General features: G+C 43.9%; 1 protein-coding gene across 5 annotated transcripts in view; it reads left to right on the top strand.

Moving 5' to 3' along the window:
• LOC144678897 (zinc finger protein 385D-like) overlaps positions 1-21,275 on the top strand; it is a 452,940-nt gene that overhangs the window by 12,124 nt on the left and 419,541 nt on the right. The gene's annotated exons all lie outside the window — the stretch shown is intronic.

The raw sequence follows: 21,275 nt of genomic DNA, 5'->3' as shown, positions 1-21,275 counted from the left end.
CCCTGAGGCACAGAGGTGCCTCAGGGAGATTAGTTTAAGGTTTAAAATTTAAATAAAAGGAAAAAAAAACTTTTAAAACATGTCCCCTCAAGTGACAGTTGGGACATGGCAATGAATTTTTAAAATAATTTTTATTGAATTTTAAAACACTTCATGAAACCTCATCCCACCCGTGGATGAGGATTCATGAAAAATGCGGAGGCTGCCTGGGCTCTTCGCCTGCCCGCTAACCTTAAGGTTGGACGGGCAGCTCATGTAACTGTTTTAATTAGTTTTCAACGGGCCTTAACAGGCCTTTGACAGTTTGGTGGGCACGCAGCCGACTCAGAAAATCTAAATGATGCGTGATGACGTCAGGACGCCTGCCCAATGTCACCACGCGTCATTTCATGCGTCGGCAAGCGGGCCCCACCCCTGCTCACTGACCAGAAAATTCTCTATGTGTGGGATGGCCATGTGAGATCTTGAAAGGTGCATTCTGTGAAACAGACTTGTGGAAAAAGCTTCTAGCCACTCTGGAGAAGTTTGCTATTCCAGTATCCAGGGTTGCGTTAAAAGCCTTTGGAATTTCATTGTCGAGTGAGAGGGAGAGAGAAGCTGTGAAATACCTCCCTTATAGTAACAGTGGGTGCTTATGGTAATATTGCTGGATGTTCATAGATTAAGAGTCTATTTTGACTGTTGCCTGAAAGAGGTGTGTAGTTGAGAGTTTAGTTAAATAGAAAATCTTGTGAGAAATGGGGCAGAATTCTGCCCTCGTCGGGCGGGCACAGCGGGCAGTCCCAGGAGTGGTCACAAAGCCAACTGCCACCCCCAATCGGGCCCCGACCGCAATTTCACGCTGGCTGACCAATTAACAGCCAGCCAGTGTGAAACGCGCGCTGCTGCGCTCAGCGCTGCCGGGATGGGGGTGAAAGGAGCGTGAGTGTGCGCAGTAAAATCTTCCCGAGGCACAGAGTTACCTCAGGGAGCTGAAGAGTTTTAACCATAAAAATAAAGATATTTAAAATCATGAAAACAAGTCCCCTCATGTGACGCATGAGCAGGGACATGTTAAATAGTAGTGTAAAAAGTTATGTTTTTTAAAACCGCTTGTCGGAATCTCATCCCGCCCGTGGAAGAGGTTTTGCCAAAAATGCAAAGGATGCTTGGCCATTTCGCCCGCCCGCCAACCAAATGGTTGGACAGGCGGCAAAAAATTCTACATAATTAATTGATTAAGGGGCCCGCCGATCGAAATATCATGTCACTTTACGCTCGTTCAGATCGGGCACATGTCTGCCTGATGAAAGAAAAATTCTGCCCCTGGTATAAAACTAAACGTAACTGTGTAACTGTAGTCTTGTGCGTTTTCTTTCTTTTGTTAATAAATGTTTTAATTTAATCTTTAAAATCTCCCATATACTTAGGTAGTGGAGTCATTACTTCTGACTTCAGTACACAAACCATCTTGTAATACACACTGCAAAATTATTGTGATAGTGTGGCCAAGTTTCCCTTTGGGATTTGGTCAGCCTGGCAAATACCACTTGCCATATCATAACAGCAATCATCAAAGAATGTCCCAACTTCTGACCTTATGATGGAGGGAAGGTCATTGATGAAGCAGCTGAAGATGGTAGTATCTAGGACACTACCCTGAGGAACTCTTGCAGCGATGTCCCGGGACTGAGATAATTGACCTCCAACAACCACAACCGTATTCATTTTGTGTCAAGAATGACTCGAACAACTGGAGAATTTTCCCATTGATTCTTATTGAATCCAATTTTGCAAGGGCTCCTTGATTTGCCAAATGCTGCCTTGAAGTCAAGGGTAGTCACTCTCACTTCACCTCTTAAGTTCATCTCTTTTGTCCATGTTTGGACCAAGGCTGTAATGAGGTCAGGAGCTGTACAATCCTGGTAGAACCCAAACTGAGTGTCATTGAGCAGGTTATTGCTGAGTAAATGCCATTTGGTAGCACTGTCGATGACCCCTTCCATCTCTTTGTTGATGATCAAAGCACCAATAAGTTTACAGCTATATATTTTATGCAAATGATGGCTGTAGTTGAGGACTGAAAATAGCTGGTTCATGAGTGACTGAGGTTCTGTGAGAGTGACTAAAGGTTGAACACAACGAGCACAGAAACCAACAACTTGGATTTAGATGGCACATTTTACTACTTTAAAAGTGCTAAGGTGCTTCACAGGGCGTAATCAAGCAAAATTTGATACTGAGGCACCTAAGGTGTAATTAAGACAGATGACAAGAGATAGGTTAAGGAATGTTTTAAAGGAGGAGAGAAAGGTAAAGAGGCAGAGATGCAATTCCAGAGCTTAGGGCCAATGCAAGTGAAGGAAGAGCCACCAATGGTGGAGCAATGGAAATTGGGGATGTGCAAGAGGCCAGAATTGGAGGAGCGCAGAAGATCTCAGAAGGCTGTAGGATGGAAGAGATTTCAGATATATGGAGGGGTGAGGCCATGGAAGGATTTGGAAACAAGAATGAAAATTCTAAAACTGAGGCCTTGTTGACCCAGGAGCCAAGGCAGCTCAGCAAACACAGAGATATCAATTGAACGGGACCTAGAGTGAGTTAGGATGTGAGCAGCAGAGTTTTGGATGAGATCAAGTTTATGGAAGGTCAAAGATGGGAAGGCAATGAAGAGAACTTTGAGAAAGTCAGCAATTGTGAAGGCATAGATGGGATTTCAGCAGATAAACTGAAGCAGTAGCTGAGATGGGAAAAGTTAGAAAAGTGGAAATAGATGGTCTTGGTGATGGAGTGGGTATATGTTGGAAAGTTTATCTCATCGTCAAATACAATATCAGAGATGTGCATAGTCTGGTGCAGCCTCAGACAGTGGCAAGGGAGAGGGATAAAGTTGAGGCTAGGGAACAGAGTTGTGGTGGGGACCTAAGACAAGGGGTAGAATCTTCTGCTCTCGCTGGTAGTGAGCTTGAAGGTGGAAAGAGCATGTAATTAGGCGGGATGGTGGTGTACCGGTACAATGCCGTGTCCACCAGAATTAAGTTCTGGGTGGGAAGGCCCATGATCGACCTTCCCATCCTGCCACCAAGTAAGACCCTTAAGTAGCCAATTAGTGCCTGCCTAGGCACCTCATTCCATTGTCGCTGGCATTAGCCCACCTGCAGGTGGGCCTGTCGCCATGCGATGTGCATGGCAGCTAAAACCGTGCAGCCAGCTTGTCACCTCTGGTGGAGTAGGCGGGTGGGGGTGGTGGAGGGGGACCCCCAAGATCAAAGGCACTAAGTGCCTGATGGAACTGGATATCTGGAAGACGGAAGCCAGCCGAGAGCCAGTCCCCTGCCTTTGCTGTCAACTTCCCTGCATGCCTTTCCCCACAGTGCCCACCCAGTGAACCCCCTCCCCAACACCCCCACCCCGCCCCCGGCCCCCCCCACTCCGCCCCCCCACCACATGACATACCTGTGATTTGGGTTGCTTCACGATCCAGGGACTCCGGTGCCTGTCCTTCTGGCAGCAACCATGGCCTCCCCTGTGGCGCTGCTGAGCACAAGAACTGCTGGCCTCTAATTGGTCAGTAGCTCTCTTTAGGAGAGACCGCCTGTCCCCCGCCCCCTCCCGGGGTTTTGATTTCATGAGAGGATCCGCGTTGGCCCCGCCACTGCCTGAATGGCTTGTGCTTCAGTGGGCCTTCCCGAAAAGCAGCAGCGCAGGTTTCCCACCAGAGGAAATTTATGCTCATCCCACAGTGTTCGACAAACAATGAGACAAATCAAATATGGTTGAGGAGTCAAAAGAGGAGTTAATGAGGTAGAACTGGATATTATTAGCGTAACCATGGAAACTTACATTTTCTTTTTGAATAATGTTACAGCGGGGAAGCATGTAAATGAGACATAAGAGAGAGTCAAAGATAGCTCCTTAGGGAACTCCAGAGGTAACAGTGCAGGAATAGGAAGGGAAGCCATTGCAGGTGTTTCTCTGGCTTTGATTGGATAGATAAGAATGGAACCAAGGGAGGACAGACCAACTCAGCTGGACAATGAAGGAGATGTGTTGGAGATAAATCTTATATTGGCTGTAGCCAGTTTGAGATGGATGAGGAGGGTTAGCTTACCATGGTCGCAGTCACATAAGATGTCATTTGTGACTTTGATAAGAGCAGTTTCTCTCCTGTGGCAGAAGTGGAAACCTGACTGGGGAGTCTTAAACATGGAGTTGCAGGAACGATGGGCACAGATTTCAGAGGTGACACCACACTCAAGGACTTCTCCTTGAGTCTTTCTCTTATATCCCTCCATGTTCTCTTCAGCTTACCTTGCCAATGAAAGCCACCTTCCCTAGCTCGACCTTATTCTTGCCAAAGTGTTGTTGTCCACGTCAGATAATATAGTTAACTAATCTCCCTCCTCGGTTGCTATTCCCTTCTTTTCAAATCCACTTTCATCACCATCTCAGATGAATAAAGAACAGCTTTGATTCTTCCATCTTAACAAACTAACCCCCAACACCACCCCACAGTTTTTCAACTTCCAACAACCCCACTTCTTTCAAGCTTATTTTCACAGTGGGGAACATTATTGCTTATTTAGTGTCCACAGTTGCTTGTGTTTTGCATCATCAGCAGGCAGTAGAGGTGTCAGCTGTGGCTCAGTTCATAGCACCCTCACCTTTGAATCAGAGGGTTGTGGGTTCATGTCCCACTCCCGGAAAACCAAGAACTGTGATTGTACTCGACAGAGTTGCAATCTGTGACTGTTGATAACTCGAAAGAGGATCAGCAGGCAGTAGTCTGAATCTTATTGGCCACTGACAGTTTTGGAAAACCGTTTTTCCACGATTTTATTTAGTGGGGAATACTGATGCTATCTGTTCATCTTTGGCTACATAATTGTATTTTATTACTTCATTCCCCAAAATTGAAGTAATTGCTTGTTGAGTCATTTGAATTGTAACTAACTGGCTACAAAATATGCTTTTGGAAAAAGTGCTTTAATGTAATTCACTAGCATACAAAAAAAGATCCTGCTGCAATGGTTACAAAAGTGGCTTGTACAGAAAATAATCAGCACCGTGCTTCAGGTCATAACTAAATCTGAGTCTTGCCAACACAACCCTTCTAAAGTGCTGTAGCAGCAGCTTTTTGAACTGGACTAAAACATGTGTAAGTCTGCAAAATTAAATTCTACTTGTTCTACACTAAATAAAACATCCTGTGGCACTAATTGATTTTATGTTGCAGCAAATAATGTCAAATTAGGTCCAGAACATTTTGCATTAATCTCTCTGTATGGGAGAAACCATTAACAGTAAACAGTGTGAAGTTGTACTTTGTAGAAAAATGTAATTCTTAAGAATCATATATACCTAGAACATTGACTTGCCCTTTTTCTTGACTGGTGCAACTGAGATATACTCTGGATTTATAGCAATTTCTACTTTTTGTAGACACTGCATTGAAGTTAGCTGCATAATATAATTCAAACCTAAGTTCCTTAGTTTAAAGCACAGAATGAATTCTATTGAAATCTACCTTTCCAAAATATCTTAAATCAAAAGCTGACTTGACTTTGTAACCACATGAAATGCATGTTTCAATGGACATGAAATCGCAAAGAATAGCATTCTTTTTCTTAGATTTTCTTACATTTTTCAAAAGACAACTTTTCATGAGTGATCACGTGCTCTTGAATGGTGGATAGCAAAGGTATAAATAAACCATGTCCAAGTCCACCTGAAAAAAGAAACACTACTTAAAAGGCAATCATTGCCTGGGCTGTCTGCTGTGTCCACAATTTTATTTTTGTTTTACTGTAACTAAGCCCAAGTTTGCTACTGTCAGTTAAGAAAAGGCAAGCAATTTGACAAAAAAAAAGAGACTCTGCCAAGATAATACTGCTGTATGTGCTGGGGGACATCAGCCTTAAAATGTTGGTATAAAAAATAATGGGACAGTGGCAGACGTGGAAAACTGAAATTGCTTCCAGAATGACACTGAGTCATTAAATATATCATATACATGAGAGATCAGTTGATTCTATACATCTAAGGTTTCAATATTCAATTCATTCTGTACTTTCAATTAAGCAACTTACATTTGAGTAACATTATGCAACCAACTTCCAAAGGAGAGTCTACAAAAAGTAGAAACTGTTGTAAATATTTACATATATGTTTACAACTATGCAGGTATTTCAAACTAAAAGTGAAATATTGCAGATTCTGGAGATCTGAAATAAAAACAGAAAGTGCTGGAGAAACTCAGCTGGTCTGGCAGCATCTGTGGAAAGAGAAACGATAATGTTTCAAGTCCAATATGACTCTTCTTCAGAACTGAAGAAGAGTTCTGGAGGCGAGCCATACGGACTCGAAACGTTAACTCTGTTTCTCTCTCCACAGATGTTGCCAGACCGGCTGAGTTTTTCCAGCACTTTGTTTTTATATGCAGCTACTTCTCCCGGAATGAGCATCTATAAATCTTTCTGAAGTAACGTTTTTAATTTGCAAAGTTGCAGGATACATAGGGATGAGTTGTTCCTTCCTGCCAGCATAGCGACTGCCTTCTAATCTAGGAGACAATTCAACCAATGCTGAAGAGGTTTCTGTTTGTATTTCACAGTCCGAGCTTTCCCTGATTTATGTAATCCATTTATGCCTGTAGTGCTTTAATAGAAAGCACGTTTCATTCAGGTACATTCGCTACACAGATGTGCAGATATTCCCATTTATCTCAGATCTAAATGCTGTTTGAGTCTGGTCAAAGATTTAACCCTTTCACTGTTTGATACATGACATTCACATCAAAAGGCTGATGTTGATGAATACCCTCAATATGAAGCTTAACTTTTCTTCTACTTGCTGCAGACCCAGGCCAATCCTGGATGGTTGGCAACCCTACGTTGGTTGTTTCTTCCTGGAATGGTTTCTACTTTAATCTGCCATTGATTATAGTGTAAAGGGTCTGTAGCAGTTTGGCTTGGCTGTATCCCTCTTTTAAAAATTTGCCTGCTTACAATCCTGCAGAATCTCTTTAATACTGAGTCCTCATAACTATAGGCAGTGTTCCACAAATTGTCTATCTAGCTTCCTACCTGGGATAGATGACATCTGGTCTGAACAGGTTCAAAAACAGATTCAAAATAATTGGCAAAAGGAGTAAATGTGATGTGAGGAAAAATGTTTTCACGCAGAGGGTGGTTGGAGTCTGAAATGAACTACCTGAAAGGGTGGTGGAGGCAGTTTCAATCGAGGTATTCAAAAGGGAATTGAATTGCTAACTGAAAAGAAATGATGTGCAAGGTTACGGGGTAAGGCAGGGGAGCAGGACTAAGCGGAATGCCCTTTCAGAGAGCCAGTGCAGACTCGATGGGCCGAATGGCCTCCATCTGCACTGTACAGATTCTGTGATTCTGTGTTCTAGGGAATTTGCCAATCTTCAGCCCCTTTAACCTATGGCATCAACTTTTTCTCAGGTATTCTTTGTATTTTCATCCTTAGTGAATGTAAATGTTTTAATAATCTATTTTATCAACACCATTTCAAAGTCTGTCTATAGCATGTCTCAAAAGTCATTCCAAAATATCAACTCAAGTCTCAAAAGCACATGGTGGCTTGGATTTTTCAGTGGGTCACATCACCAATAGGGCTAGACTTATGCCCATTAGGGAGATGGCCGTGTTTCCAAACCTGATTTAATTTGTGTCACTTCAGAGCAGAATTAGGGGCAGACCTCAGGAGCCCACTACATCAGTAGAAAGGGGTAACCTTCAAGCTGTTTAAACAGAATGGAATTTTTGAATGAAAGGTTTTTCTTGCTATGTCCCGGGTTTTCACATAGTTGGGTATGAGAGTGTTTGCATATTCCATTGGGCAACTGGTCTTACAATGCTCCTTTCACTGACCATTGAACACTGGATACTGGGCCTAACAGGCAGTCTCTGTGTCCTTTGCTCATTTAGTGTCAGAAAATACGGCAGAGGTTTAAATTTAATTTGTATTTCAAAACCAACCGGGACAGTTTGAGAATTTGAGTTTAGCTTAAAACACCTGGAAATTAAAAATGACAAAGAAGCTGGAGGATTGTTGGAAAAACGTAGCTGCTTCACTCATGTCCTTTAGGCAGGGAAACCTGCTGTCTTTATGGTCTTTATGGCAGTCTAGGCCCACACCAATGTGGTTGACTCTTAACTGCCTTTTGAAGTGCCTGGCAAGCTACTCAGATTACTGACAATGGTTCATGAAGAAGGCCAACCACCATCATCTCAGAACAAATAAATGCTGGCCTTGTCGGTGATGCTCACATTTCCAAGAACAATTTCAAGCATATTCTTGCTGTTGTAAGGACAGGTGCATTTTTGGCATTTCCACCAGGAAATAGGAGTGGAGGCAGAGACATGGTGGAACATGTCCCCTCAAAAGATCTTGTCTGTGTCCAACCCAGATCTTCCAAAATATCGATCGGGATACAGTGAAAAACCTGTAGCTCAGTGATTTATAATATTGATCCCATCTCTGACCAACAGGTGGCTCTATTCAACTTTATACATATAGGTGAACTCTTCAAGTAAATAATCATTTTGTAATTTTTATATATTTTTTTTCATCTTAAGTTACTTTTTCCCTTCAGGGTTCTAAGTTCCTTTCCTTGATTTAACAATTTAAAAATATTTTATGATTACGCTTCATATACTTTGTTGTTTGTTGTTTTGGCAGCCTTCCATTTTATACGCAATGGTTTGCTCCAGGGTGGTCAACTCTATGTTAAACATCATCTGGTGTGGTTCAGGAGCCCTACCAGTCATTGCAATCCCTGCTGCATTTGCTGCAGGGAAGACAGTGGACTAAGGAGGTGAAGTATTTGCTGGCCTTTGTTTTCTCTAAGCCCTCAATCCTCAACCAGCTGAGCTTTTATTTCTGCTCGCCTCTTCCAATACCCTTCCAAACAGTCTGTGCCTGGAAATCAAGGCCATCAGTGACTATCTCCCAGTTGTCAGTGTCAAGGTCTGCCCTCTTCATATCTCGCTTGCAGGTGTCCTTGTAGCGGAGGTATGGACACTCAGAAGGCTGTCACCCAATGGCCAGTTGACCGTACAGAAGGTCTTTAGCTGTATGGCTATTAGGCATCCGACGAATGTGGCTGAGCCAGTGCAGACATGGTTGGTTTAGCAATGAGAGAGCGCTGATGGAATTAGTATGCTCAAGGACCATTGAGTTGGTGACCTTGTCCTGCCAAGAGATGCTGAGGATACGTCTGAGAGTGAAGGTGGAAACTGTTCAGCCTTTTCTCCTGCCTAGCATATGTTGATGAGGCCTCACTATTGTAAAGGGGTACACTGAGGACATAGGCCTGGTAGACTTGCAGTTTGGTGTTTTCAGTCAGGTTGTTGTTCCACAAACTCTTCCTCAACCTGGACATAATTGCTGCATTTGCAATGTGTGTGTTGATTTTAGCATAAGTGACTGATTACCGATGATTGTGGAGCCTAGACATGTGAAGCTAACAACCTCTGGTGTCTCATTGTCAATGCGAATAGATGATGGTTTGACAACATCCTAGACCATGACACTTGTCCTCCTGATGCTGACGTTCAAACCAAACTTTTTACAGTTGTGAGAATCTGTCCATTTGCCACAGAAAGTATTCCTCAGTGTGGAATGCTGGTGTGGCCTCGTCTGCGTGGAGCGACTCTCTGATGAGAGTTGGTATTTGCCGTACCCATTGGCATTGGACGTGCTTGGCGATAGGTTTCAGAACAGCATGAAACCAGTTTGCAATTGTCCGCTCAGCCTGCCGGGGGTGGGCCGCGTTTCCCATCATCGGACATCGGGAACCTCATTGTAATACATCAGCATATCATTATTAGGCCAGCCTGCCGGAATCATCCGCAATTGTCCGCCCATATCGGCGGGAGAACACACTGACGTGTTTCGCAACAGCACATAAACAGCGTGCATCTGGCAGGCTGCACTTCGCTCAGGACTTCAAGGTTTGTTTGCCTACCTTTTTAATAACATTAACAAGATCCTCAAGGAGCTTAACAGGCCGCTAATTGGAGTTGAGCGAGTTTCCCGCTCCCTCCCCACCTTCACTTTGAAAATTCCAGTGTGATCTGGAGGCCTCAAGACATTGGCGTGCCATCCAGCAGCACCATTTTCAAAGTGTGCCTGCTCCCAATCTCACCCCCAGGGGCAATTGAAAATCCCGATCACTGTGACCAATGTCACTGCAGGTTTGCTGGTTTAAAAGAATGAATGGAAAATTGATGAGTTCCATTTGAGGCATATGAGCCTTCCTGTTCCATTTTCCTCTCTGTGCTTTGCCCAGACAGAAGACTCAAAAGTTTGCCTCACTGTATCAGGTCTGACATATGTCAGGCAGCATCCTTTGCAGTCATCCCAAATGTTTGTACTACACATAGATCTGAACAGCTAATGTTAGGCATTCATAAAGAGCAACAAGTAATAACTAATAAGGTAGGAACGTCAAAAATGAGGGTCTAGGCTGGAAAAACCATGACTAGAATTAAGAATGTTCGGCACAAATAATTGAGCTTGAGCAGTTAGTAAAATAATGGTAATCTGAGGTGTAATACACCTTTAAGAGAATGTGAGCAGATTGACCACATGACTGTAAGACCCAATTGCTGTGTAGCGCGGGTTACCATGTTTATGTTAGTCTAGAGTAGGGAAGTAATGTCTAGTTGGAGAAGCACACATCATGTTAGTGCTCTGTTGTCTGTGTAAATAAATAGCATACGCTTCATTTCATATTGGCCTGTACATCTGCAATATATTGTAATCGACTCACCTGCTGACAGCTAAGCGTGCAACTGGTTCACGAGCAAAGCGACTCCATAGTAAAACATAACAGCTGGCGACGAGGCAAAACACGACCGGTCGGTGACACCAAGGAAAGCCGCAAAAACTCAGCAGTAATGAATCAGCCGTGCCTTGCAGGCTGCTTGTAAGTACAGCCCTCACCATAGTTGAAGTTATCTCCCTCCAGAATGCCACAATTTGGCCGCACTGAACCATTTGATCAGACCACCGATGGCTGGTCACATTAAACTGAACGCCTCGTGTTTTTCTTTTTGGCCAACAACGTATCAGGGGAGGAAACGAGGCGGGCGATCCTCTTATCAACATGTGGCAGTAAAACATACGGCCTAATTTGTAGTCTAACGGCACCTAACTCCCCAGATTCCAAGAGCTTTGATGAATCTTGTGTCTGAATCTTGAATTCAGCTGAAACCCTCGGTAACAATGCAGCGTTTTAAATTTAATTCGAGGTGTCGCACCCCTGGAGAGACAGTCACTTGCTGTGTAGCAGACTTGAAACAACTGACAAAGCACTGTGAGTTCGGGACGTCGATCAATGACATGTTAAGAGACCGATTAGTGTGTGGGATTAACAAAGGCGCCATTCAAAAAAGGTTGTTGTCAGAAACAAATTTAGACTTCAGCAAGGCACAGGAGTTGGCACTCGCAATGGAAAGCGCAGTCAGGGATTCAGAAGCCATCAAGGGAGCACAAAATGGCGCCGTCCTTCACGTCGGTTAGAAATGGCACAGAAGCACAGGGCTCTGCAGAAAGGCGGGAAACAACCGCCACTAACAGACCAGCAAAAAGCAATGGTTTAATGGATAACAACCACATTAATAATAGCAGAATTGGAACCAGACAGCCTGCAAACGAACGACAATTTAAAATAACTGAGTGTTTCTATTGCCATCACAATGGGCACATTATGCAATATTGTAAAGAAAGATTGAGGCAAAATTTCAAACAAAAATGCAGAAGTCGTCATATTTATATAATGGAGGAACCAGAATAAGGAGAGTCAGATATTTACTCACTACACAACTTAAAAATGGGTAAAACAGAGCCAATCTATGTGACAGTAGAAGTCAACAGAAAACCCATTCGAATAGGGGTGGATACAAGCATCCATGACAGTCATAGGGGAACACACGTTTTAGTATCTGAATGGAGGAGGGCACGCACTAAATCTGGAAAATTCAGATGCCAGACTAAAGATATATACTGGCCAAAACATACGAATAAAAGATATATGCAAGGTTCCAGTACAATATAGAAGCCAGTCTACTAACCTGCCCCTCATGGTGATAGCAGGCAGCGGACTGAGTCTCCTCGGAAGCAACTGGTTAAGAGAGATTAATCTTGAGAGATTACTGAAATCGCTATCAGAAGCAGGAAATGTTACTGTTTGGAAAAAGGAGCATGTAAAAACTCAACAAAAGGCACTCGTAGAGCTGACGCTTCAGGACAGAGTTCAAGTTGAAGTCAATAACTTCCAAAAAGAAATAGAAAACCTGCTGAAGGACTTTTACATATTGCAAGATTCCCTCAGATCCCAATTTGTACCATTAAAAAGGTGTGAGGGAGAACAGAAATATTTCAGCATATCTCTGGTCGAGATGAAGAATAAATTAGCTGAGAAAGCACAACAATACTTAATTCTCCAGGAAACAGCTAACAAATATAAAAAGAAATGGAAGAGCTGAAGAATCAGCTATGTGGAAGCCAAGAAGCTTTAAAAATACAGACCCCTGAGTTTTCAAAGGAGCTGACAGATGAGGAAATACTGGAAGACTCAACCACTGAGTTCACTCAAGTTGAGCTCATACCTGAGCCTAGTGTGGCCAATAGGGAAGTTGAAGAGGAAGCCGAGGTGAAAGTCAGTGCTGCCAAGAAGAAAACCCATAAAAGAAAACACATAGAAAGAGAAAGTGGAATTACTAACAAGGTCCTGAATTTTTTTTTTACACAACAGGAAGCTGATCATTTCATGCTGCATTTAACCTTGTCCAACATCCTTATTCTCAGAACCTACCTGACAGTTTCTCTTCATTTTGTTGAACTAGGAGGGGAGGGACAGCAGTGGTGCATGCAATGGGGCCTGAAAGAGTGCGAAAACATTCCTGTTGGAGTCTACACCACAGGTAGAAGGAACTGCTCTTGCTTTGGAATTCCTTGTAGGACCCATTGAACCTGAGAGAGGTTCCTACTGGAGAGTCTAGTGGACAGATAACTCCTGAGAGGGAGGCCTCAGATAAACCATCAGAAGTCATAGAACTATGATGGTCGACACATTTGAAAAAGCCTCTGGAGAGACTGAATTTGTAAATAGTTTATTTATGTAAATAGTTAATATATTGTAAAACGTGCTTTCAAGTAAAGGGGGGGGGGAATGTGGTAATCTGAGGTGCAATACGCCTTTAAGAGATTGTGAGCAGATTGACCACGTTACTGTATGACCCAATTGCTGTGTAGTGCGGGCTACAATGTTAATGTTAGTGTAGAGTAAGGCCTGGTTGGGGAAGCACACATCATGTTAGTGCTCTGTTGTCTGTGTAAATAAATAGCATGTGGTTCATTTCATATTGGTCTCTGCGTCTGCAGCATATTGTAATTGACTCACCTGCCGACAGATAAGCGTGCAACCGGTTCACCAGCAAAGCAACCTTGTGGTAGAATATAAGAAAAATCTACAGAAGTTATTTCTGAAAATCATTACAGCCATCATCTCAATTTCTCCACGAACCTGCGGACCTACTATTAGAAAGAATGTTTTAAGACATTAAAACGTTTACAAGCAAATGATAAAACATTGTCGGAAGTTTCCAGCTGGCTGCAGTAATTGCTGGCTATACAGTCAGCAAGTGCTTAGCTCACTGGCATTGCTTAAAATTAGAGTTTGGATTAAATTGCCAGTAAGCGGGTGTTACTGATTGTACAAGCAGCTGTTACAGTTAACCAGCTGGAAACTTCCATCACTCTTTTGCAGACTGAAAGAGGCAGAGCACTGCATTTAAAACATACAGCTGATTAAAGTGATAAGTTTCATGGTATAACACCCCTGCCATTATAAGACAACACATTGTCTGATTTAGCATGAGCAATGCCAAGGAATACCTGCTGGATATATAAAAAATTTTAATGAATCTGGCATGCTTCAGATGTCATAATGCCCAGTGTGAAAATGTCTGTGTCGTACTGAAAAGCAAGAGAAATCAAGCAAAGCAATTTCAATCTACTAAGAACATTTGTAATTGACTTCAGGAAGCTCATTTTTTAAAAAAAAGTATTTAAAATGAAATTGGGCCTGAACTTCTGTGGAGTGGCGATCAGAGCTGGGTTGCCGCTCTGCTCTTCGTTTCCTACCTTGAAATCCAGGTGATCCTTTCTCGCCCGACCTTCCGACTCATGCCGGGTGAGTACTGGGTAGGGCAGTGCGCCCCCGAGGCCTTCAATCGAGAGCTGCACAGTCAGACGTAAAGAGGCCGCACCCCCTTTTTTAACCACACTAGCTGCCATAAAGCAGGTAGGTTTAAGGTCCAGCCACTTTCAAGTCAGGGAGAAGGCAGGTTTGTAAGGTAAGTGGGTAGGATAGATGGAGAGGATTTGTTGGAATTGGTCAAGTGGTCAGTGGGGTGTGGGGGATGGGGGGTGTAATCGGGGTGGGGGATGTAGTTGGTGGTTGGGGGGTTCCTGTGTGGGTCGGGGAGACTGGTTGGGGTATACCATGGGGATGGTGTTGGTGGGGTAGTTGGAGGGGGAAGGAGGCTAGTGGGGGTTGGGAGGTAGTTGGGTGTCATGTTGGGGGGAGGGGGATCAGTATTACAGCCATCCAGAAGCTAGAAGTGGTTTAAATTCTTGTAACTTTTTCTGGGTAACTTTTCTTCTAGGACACTCAGAACCATCTGAAGTTTGTGATTTAAATTGCATTTTTGAACAGTTCTCAGTGCAGGGGAATTTCCATTAGAAGTTTGAACTTCCTGAGCAATTGTTATGCAATCCTTACCTGGGAACTCCCCAAAGTGGGGGGAGGAAGGGGTTGGGGGGGGTTCCCCAGTGCATCTTTGGGGTACCCCCCCAGATACACTGCCCCAGAACTCGGAAGTTACGGGCCATCCAGTCGCACTTTGAACTGATGTGAGGTTTGCAAATACCAATAGTTTATAATTAATCTGAGGAAGACACAGCAATTACACCTCATTGCCTTAAAGGTGTCTCCAAACTGATGTAGTGCTGCTGGAGCACGTCGGTGTACCACTCCGGCATCTCCTCTTCCCTCCAGCGACAGTCCTTACTCCCCCGAACAGCCCCAACTTCCCCATAGCTCGAGGAACATGCCTGGAACTTGCTGCCACTGCTGTTTCCCGGCAGCCTGTAGGTCTTTTTGTGCATGTGCCGGCCTGGAACTGGCTGGCACACGTGCAGTTTGTCTTTCGTTGTTCCTTGGCTGAGGAACGGCCCTTTGCACTTGCGCAGAAGGAAAGGACTTAAACAGCCCAAACACCATGAAAGCACAGGTCAGGTGACCTGAGCAGGTGCACCAATACCGAGGAGGGGGCCCACGGAGCAGGACACTGCAAGCGGGACAGGAGAAAGGTCCCAGAGCTTCCAGAAGTAAAGTGAGTGTTCAAGAAAGCTCCAAGTAAAGGAAAGAGCTGCAAAGAGGGCAGACTTGAAGCAAAATGGGCTTGAAAGAAGCCGTGAAGATCTGAGGAGGTAGCTGAACGTTGGTGGCTCCTTACAGTGGGCCTTTGGAGCAGTGGTGTTCTTGGCATGGCCGAAGATCTGAAAGTGTGCTTTCAAGGTAAGCTTGAGTGCCATGTGGAGATCCAGAGTAATTGCAGAAGGTGAGATTTAAACCTTGGAGTTGAACAACTTACCAAAACTACTTTCTGTTTCCCGCACAGCTGCATTGTGTGTTAGTCATCAGCTTTAGTAGCTCTCGATGTCTTGAAGTGGCAGGTTAACAGCTTATAAAATAAAACAGCCTAAAATCCACTAGCCTATTCAGTACTCCCTGCCAGCCTGAAGGGAGAAAGGCCTCAGTCAGAATTGCTGAGAGCTGCCCACAGGAAACAGGACAATTTCTAAAACATCTAGGCCCAAGAGCCTGCTGTATGCGTAATTGGGGGAAAAAACAAGCAAACCTTCAAAACCGCCTGAAAGCAACACAATGACTGTGAAACAACAAAGCATAACCTACTCCTTTCATAGCAAAAGTGAAGAAAGTAAAAAACAAACATTCAAGTACTGTCACACCGAGTGATGATGGAGTTGGAGAGCTCCAGTGCTGCAGCTGCCTCAGAGTCAGAGTCAAAATTGACAACACAGTGCACGTCAGAAACTGAGCTTGAGACAGTGGCAGGTCAGTACCCCTGTGTGGACGAGTGGACAGGGGAATTGTGGAAGAGGACAAGAGACATGTCCTTGGTTATACGATAAGGATGAAAAATTTGGGTATAAAGGGTGTGCAAATATTAGTAGCTTATCACTTTCCACGTCCAAGGGATTGAGGCTTTTGAATGAATGTTGTTTGTATCAAGTGTCATACAATGGATCCAACTGGAATGCATGTTTAAAATCTCTCAGAAAAAGAAATGAAGAACACAAACTGCCAAAAGCTTACATCACTGCACAACATGTCGCTGAAAAACAGAGGAAAATGCTCTTGGAAAAAATTGTGACAACTTAAACGCACCTCATCTAAAGGTGACCAGTGTAGTTTTCCAATCTGCATACTACTTGGCTCAAAACAGCAGAACGTACTCTGACCACTTTGGCTTGCTGGAACTTCAAAGTGCAAATGGTGTTGGCATGGGAATTAGACTGCATTCATGCTACAGTGCTGCAGAAATTATTGACCACATAGCTACCCAGATGAGGAAGAAAATTTGCCAGCGTATCCAAGTAACCGAGGGTAAAATTTTGATTCTTATTGATGAATCTATTAGCCTAAGTACCAAAACTGCTCTAGTAGTTTACCTGAGATGTGAAAAGAAGGATAATCCACACTTTGGGCTGTATTTTCAGGTCAGCGAGCGGGGGCGGGACATATCAAGGCCATTAACAAAGTAGTTCAAGTCATTATTGGATCTGCCCGTCCAACCTTAAGGTTGTCGGGCAGGCCGGGAGCCCTGGCGGGCTTCTGAAAAAGCATGAACCCTCATCAATGGGCAGGATGAGGTTTCATGAGGATTTATAAATCTCACAATATTTTAAAATAAAAGTTATGAACATGTCCCACCTCATGTGACACTAGGGGACATGTCAGGGAAATTTTTTGTCAGCTTTATTTAAAGTTTAAGACGTGAGCTGATCTCCCTGAGGCAGCACTTTGCCTCAGGAAGATCTGTGCGCTCTTTCATGTGCATACGTGAAAGACCCCCCCACCCCACCGCCCCCCCCCCCCACCCCCCCACCCCCCCCACCCCACCGGCCACACAGGGAGTCCATAGCGCTTCCTGGCGGATGTCACACTGGGCGGGCCTTAGTTGGCCCACCCACATAAAATGGCGGCGAACCCCCGACCGGGGATGCCAATCAGAAGCCTGCCCACACCCGCCCCATAATCCGCCCCCCACCGCCCCCCCCCCCCCCCCCCCCCCCCCTGATGGGGGGAAAATGTTGCCCTTCATGTTTTTAGATCTGATTGAAATTCCAGATTAAAAAGCTGATACAATAGTTAAGTATCTTCCGAATGTCTTGTGAAACATGGTTTTGATGACTCCTACCTGAAGCAGCATCTTGTAGTGTTTTCTAGTGATAGAGCGAGTGTTATGCTGGGCACCAAATCAGGTGTAGCTCATAGACTTATGGAGCAATACCCAGATATTATTATTTGGCATTGCCTGAACCACAGGTTAGAACTTGGGGTAGGCAATTTGGTGACAGAAGTTCGTGGAGGGAACAACTTCCATTCCTTTATAAACAAATTATACTCTGTGTATAACAGATCATCTCTCAATCAGAGGCAACTGGCAGAATGCGCTGCTGAATTAGAACAATGAGTTTCCAAAATAGGCCACATTTTAAGCATCAGATGGGCAGCACGTTCATTCCGAACAGTTTTGGCTGTGAACTGCAACTATGAAGCATTATGCGCTCATTTTAAACTGATAATGAAAGATGAAACAAAGCCTGCATCTGACAGGAAAACCTATGAGGGCCTGTCAGAAAGAATTCCCTCGTAACAGTTTCTCTTAGACTTAGCTCTGCTGCATGATACATTGCATGAACTCGGCATGCTTTCAGAGTGTTTGCAGAAATGAACTACAATGATTGTGTATGCAGACAAACTTATCCTTCGCAGCATACGCTTGTTGCGTGGACCGAAAGAGCGAACTGGCACAAAACCTCTTCAGACCAAAGTTGCAGTCGCACAGGGAAAGTTTGGAACGGGTCTCATTAGGGAATAACAGTAACATTATTAGCATCAATTATCAGTAGTTACTTAACAGTCTTGTTAATAATTTAGAAAATTATATGTTCACAACCATGTCAGTGAAAAGCTCACATTCAGCTTCTGCAGCCCATTCCAGTTATGCATCTTTGATCGACCAATTGTGTGTTCTTGACAAAGATTATTGGCCAGCTGAAATTCCACCAGGTTATGGAGAATTGGCAATAGCAACTCTCTGCAAGTGGCTTACTTTGTCATCTACTTCTGTAATCAATGCATTCACAGATTATGTGGAGGAGACTGAACAGCGCATTCCCCAGGATTTATGACCATTACTAAATTGCACACAGTAATTCCAAGCAGAATTGCAGAATGTGAGGGAGGGTCCAATCAAATGAATTTAATTATAACACCAACGTGCTCAAGAATTCTCATAAGCCGGGCGTATCAGCACTCTTGTTGGTCAGACTAAACGGACACCCCTCCTGACGCATTGGGATCCAACACCGTATGTCACAATCTGGCTGCGATGTCACTGATTGGCAGAGGACTCAAGGACAAGACCAGCCTCTCCCTCTCGCACAACTGTGGAACCAGACCCATTGTGGAAATTATTATGAAGTTGCAGAAATTCAAGAATCATCCTGGTATCAAGTTTTTGAAAGTTTGTGGCGATCAAACACCTGCAGACCATGACATCACTGGAAAATCTAGTGGTGAGTTTGCCGTGCTAATTTCAGTCGAAAATCTCTCGCCTGAACAAATTTACAATGCAGACGAAACAAGAATGTTCTGCCGGGATGCCCCTAGGAAAATGCTAGCAACAGCTGAGGAGAGGGCACCAACAGGTGTTAAGGATGCTAAGGATAGGGTGACTGCCCTTGGTTGTGCCAATGCAACTGGCACACACAAATGTAAATTGGCTGTAATTGGGAAGAGCAAATGTGCGAGGAGCTTCAAGGGTATTCAGATATCGCCTGTTCACTGCTATGCCAATAAGAGAACCTGGGTAACTGGGGACATGTTTTCTGATTGGTTTCACAACTACTTTGTACCAGAGGCACATGTACATTATCAGGCAGCTGGACTTGAAGAAAACTGTAAAATGTTGTTGTTCCTGGGCAATTGTTAAGCACATCCCCCTGCCCAACATTTGGTGAAGAACAATGTTTTCGCTGTTTACTCACCCCGCAAGGTAACGTCATTAATTCATCCGATGGAACAAGGCAATTTTTGGGTCATGAAATGTAAATGATAAGAACAGTGACGAGAAGGATGATGCAGGCCAGAATTTTTTCTTTGCCGGGCCGGCTCGGCAGGAGTGGGCAGGGGCGGTCGGGAAGCTGACAGCTGCCCGCGATCGGTTCCTCTTCACTCCGCTCGGGCCAATTAAGGCCCACCCTGTGTGGGTTGCAAGTGGCAGTGCTGAGCACTACCTGTGTGGGCGCAGGGAGGAGGGAGAGCCGGACCTCATGCGTAGTTCACACATGCGCACGAAAGAGCGCTTCAATCTCCCTGAGGCACGGAGCCACCCCAGGGAGATTGAAGTGCTTCTTTAAAAAAATTAATAAAGACAATAAAAATTTATTAAAACATGCCCCCTCATGTGACTGTGTCACATGAGATAGGACATGTTTTTGATGTCAAAAGAAAGCTTTTATTTAATTTATATTAGCTTCAGGAAACCTCATCCTGCTCGTGGTTTCCTAAAAATGTAAAGGCCGCCTGCCTGCCAACCGTTAGGTTGGATGGGCAGCGTAAATTTTAAGTTAATTAGCTCGTTAATGGCCTTAATAGGCCTTTCAATTATCAGTGGGCGCGCAGTCGACTCTGGCACACGCCCGCTGAATGCAATATCGTGCGAGTGCGCGATGACATGGGGACGCATGCCCGACGTCATCACATGTCATATTACGTTCATGCATGCGCGCCCACACACCAAAGGTAAAATTCTGACCATAGTGAATCTGATAGAGAAAATGCCCATAGACGATAATATTAAGAGCGGTGACAGGTTGATAGATGCACTTGAACAATATGCATTTATAAGTGAGCAAGAAACAATGTCAATCTACAAAATAAAAGACAAACTCATGAAACAAAAAAACAGTGTTGATGTGGCAGATGAAGCTGGAAGAACCATTCAAGAATGCTACCCAGCAGAGTACACCGACTCTCTGAACCCTCTCCTATAAGTAGGATCGAGGATGATGCCATGGGTGGGAACTTATTACAGTTGCCCTGCATTTATTATTTGGTGATAGATCTTATTTTTCTAATCATTTTATTGACTTTAGACTATAGCCAGCCTAGGCTTAGTCTATTGCAATATAAGTAAGCCTAGTCCTATATGCGGTGTCAGAAAACCAAAATTATCTGAAATCCAAGGCACGATCAGCCCCGAGGATTTTGGATAAAGGATGCCCGACCTGTAAAGTGTTGCACAATGAAATTCTAGCTACAGTAAAGGCTAATGATTCAAAATACCACACAGTTCAAAATAAAATGCCTACCGCCTACCGACACTAATGTTTTTCACTTACTGATTTTTGGGGAATCAAATGATTAATACATAGGAAAACAATGCTGTTGGATTCTTGGTCACTTGTTTAGTTGGACTAATGGATCCAGGTTGTACACTTGTTTCGGGGGTGACCAAGTTGGTACCATAGACATAGCTGATCAGCAGACAGTTCTTATGTAGAGCACATTCTATTTATTTACAAAGGAACTCAGCAGCTACACTTGTGTGCTTACAACTCAAAAGCTGTCTCTACATTACAGACCCTTACTCTAGACTGCTGACTACTGGCTACAGACTACTAAGGTAACCTGTGCTACTCTGTCATTGGATAATAAGATCATGTGATCTTCTGTTATAACATTCTTCTTAAAGGCATACTACACATCAGATTACCACAAATGTAATACTAGATTTAGAAACTATATGTTTTCTTAGAGCTCCTGCACCTCAAAATTTCCCACTACACCACTGGTCCACAAGTTATACACTGAGCCTAAAGTTCTGCAGGAATTCTGGCATAACTCTAGTGAAAGATCAATAGAACCCCTAGGGAAGCAGCTT

This window comes from Cetorhinus maximus, chromosome 3 (assembly GCF_964194155.1).
Source record: "Cetorhinus maximus chromosome 3, sCetMax3.hap1.1, whole genome shotgun sequence".
Lineage (NCBI taxonomy): Eukaryota > Metazoa > Chordata > Chondrichthyes > Lamniformes > Cetorhinidae > Cetorhinus > Cetorhinus maximus.
This window is presented reverse-complemented; position numbering and strand designations above follow the sequence as displayed.